Below are 3,222 nucleotides of genomic sequence, written 5' to 3' on the forward strand. Positions count from 1 at the left end.
CAAGGACATTATTTTAGCTCCACCTTTTTCTACTTAAAGTAGGTGATTCTTTGAAAACAATTGTTAAACATCATACTAAGAAATTAGAACCTTAGCAGTGTGATAAAAGCAATCTTTTTTCCTGAAATTCTAAAATCTGTTCCTACCCAGTCAAGTATTTTTACATAATTGAAACCATATTGCAAGGGCAAAGTGCAGATTTCCTCTACCTAAGTTATACATTTTGGTATAAAAAGTCAGAGATTAGTTCTGATTTTGCTGAAAAGTTATGTGACCCTGGAAAAGCCAAAATTTCTTAGACATCACATATAAAATTACTATATTTTGTCAATGATCTTTTCTGCCACTAGTAAAATGTAATTTGACAGAGATAAATATATCTCATTGTATTATAATACAATGAGATATATTTAATACTTTACTTATCACTAACAAGCACAAATGCTGTGAGAAATATGAATGCCAGACATTAAAGACATATACAACCATTAAAAGTAACAAATTTAGCTTAAAAATGAGAGCAAAAGTCATGTCTCAAATATGCTCCATCACCAGAAATCCATTTCTTAACTCCAATCCTACCACAAGTTGCTCTTCTGAGAATACACTATTCATAACATATATGACAGTTTAAGAACAATTTTTTCATCCCCTGAACAGTCTGTTTTAAATGGATGTTTTATCGGCATGTTTCCAAGGGCCGTGGCCTGTTGTGGCCATGGGATCTCCAACTGCATGCGAGAGCAACGTGGAGAGACTTTGACAGCACAGGTCAGCATAATACCTGCAGCTGCCACTCGCCTTTCCTATAATCTCTCAGGAAAAAAAAAAAAAGAAAAAAAAATATATGGATGTTTTATTATTTCAGATGCAATTTAGGTATTTCAGTAGTTAAAAAAAAAAAATAGAGATTTTATAAAGGCAATGTAGAACTCCCCTCCTCTGGTGGAGTAAAAATAATTCTCCAAAATTGGCTCCTCTGTTAAAGTAATAAAAAAATAGTAAAAATGTTGATACTAAATTTTTCAGATCTCTGGAAATTAACAATAAGCTTATAACCATCCAAGGAGTGTTTATTCAAGAAAAATGTGTTTCTACAAATGTTCTTTCTGCCTCTTTCTTTTCCTCTTCCTCTGGGACTCCCATTATGTGTGTGTTTGCTTGCATAGAATCTTGGTTAAGAGCATTTTACATCTAAAACTTCAGAGATGTTGCTTCATTGTCTCTCCCCTTCATCATTTCAGAGGCTTCCCTGGTGGCTCAGACTGCAACGAGTCTACCTGCAATGCAGGACACCAGGGTTCAATCCCTGGGTTGGGCAGATCCCCTGGAGAAGGATATGGCTACCCGCTCCAGTATTCTCGCCTGGGAAATCACATGGACAGAGGAGCGTGGCAGGCTACAGTCCATAGTGTTGCATAGAGCCGAACACAACTGAGCAAATAGCAAACACAAACTTCATCATTCCTAACAAGAAAGCTTCTATCATTTTTACATTTTTCTCTCTTTGCAATGCATATATTTTTCCTCTGGTTGATGTTAAGATACTGTTTTTTTCACTGGCTTGAACAGTTTGATGATAAAGTGCATCTGTGTGGGTTTTTTAATATATCTTGCCCTGGAATTGGAGAAGGAAATGGCAACCGACTCCAGTATTCTTGCCTGGAGAATCCCATGGACAGAGGAGCCTGGTGGGCTACAGTCCGTGGGGTCACAAAGAGTCAGACATGACTAAGTGACTAACTTTCACTTTTCTTTGCCCTGGGATTCATCAGACTTTTGGGTCTTTGGATTATAGAGTTTTCATCAAACCTTAAAACATTTAGTTATTACTTATGCAAATATTTTTCTTCTTCCTATTCTTGGCTCTCCTTCAGTGACACCAATTATATGCCTATTAGGAGTTTGCCCACTACTCCCAGGTGCTAATTTGTTTTCTCCGACATTCCTTTTCTCTTGTTACTTCATTTTCAATTGTGTCTTTTGTTATATATTCAAGATTTTTTGTTAAACATCTAATCTGCCAGTAACCCCATCAATTATTTTTATCACAAACATTGTAGGTTTCTGTCTAGATATTCAATATTTCTTGTTGTTGTTCAGTCATTAAATTTCGTCTGATGATTTGGACCCATGGACTGCAGCACACCAGGCTTCCCTGTTCTTCATTATTTTCCTGAGCTTACTCAAACTCATGTCCACTGAGCTGGTGATGTTATCTAACCATCTCATCCCCTGCCTTCCCCTTCTCTTACCCTCAATCTTTCCCAGCATCAGGGTATTTTTCAATGAGTTGGCTCTTTGCATCAGGTAGCCAAAGAAACGGAGCTTCAGCATCAGTCCTTCCAATGACTATTCAGGGTTGATTTCCTTTAAGATTGATTGGTTTGATTTCCTTGCAGTCCAAGGGACTCTCAAGAGTCTTCTCCAGCACCACTGGAGAAACAAAATCATCAGTTATTCAGCACTCAGTCTTCTTCATGGTCTGACTCTCACATCCATACATGACTACTGGAAAAATCATAGCTTTGACTATATGGACCTTTGTTGGTAAAGTAATATCTCTGCTTTTCAATATGCTGCCTAGGTTGATCATAGCCTTTCTTCTAAGGAGCAAGTGTCTTTTAATTTCATGGCTGCAGTCATTGTCCACAGGGATTTTGGAAAAATAAAGAAAATAACAGCTGTCACTGTTTCCACTTTTTCCCCATCTATTTGCCATGAAGTGGTGGGACCAGATGCCATGATCTTATTTTTTTAAATGTTGAGCTTTAAGCCAGCTTTTTCACTCCCCTCTTCCACCCTCATCAAGAGGCTCTTTAGTTGCTCTTTGCTCTCTGCCATTAGAGCTTATATCTTCCATGTTTCTACCGAGCTTGAACATGTGGAACACAGTTCTAGTAACTGTCCAATGTGGTTGTCTGCTAATCCCAGCATCTGTGTCGTTTCTGGGCTTTGACTGCTTCTTTTCTTGTTATATGCCACGCTTTCTTTTCATGCTTGGTAATTTTTGACTGAACACCAGAGTTTAGGTAACTTTCCTGTGCACGACTATATATGACAAAGCCTGGAATTGTGCCAGAATTTATTGCCATGGTGTTACCAAACTCAGGTCAGCTGCTTGCCACTCGAAAGCCAATACTTGAGAGATGAGTGTTGGTAGGAAATGAAAGATTGCTTTTTCAAGAGACTGGAGAGACTAGCAACCTGAGGAGAAGATAG

At 38.1% G+C, this 3,222-nt stretch overlaps 1 non-coding gene across 1 annotated transcript; it reads left to right on the top strand.

Moving 5' to 3' along the window:
* Positions 1–683: 683 nt before the first annotated feature.
* On the top strand, positions 684–814 carry LOC133065721 (small nucleolar RNA SNORA44). The gene has a single exon (XR_009694979.1). It is a non-coding gene; the product is annotated as a small nucleolar RNA SNORA44 (small nucleolar RNA).
* Positions 815–3,222: the final 2,408 nt, after the last annotated feature.

The sequence above is a fragment of the Dama dama genome, chromosome 11, assembly GCF_033118175.1.
Source record: "Dama dama isolate Ldn47 chromosome 11, ASM3311817v1, whole genome shotgun sequence".
Lineage (NCBI taxonomy): Eukaryota > Metazoa > Chordata > Mammalia > Artiodactyla > Cervidae > Dama > Dama dama.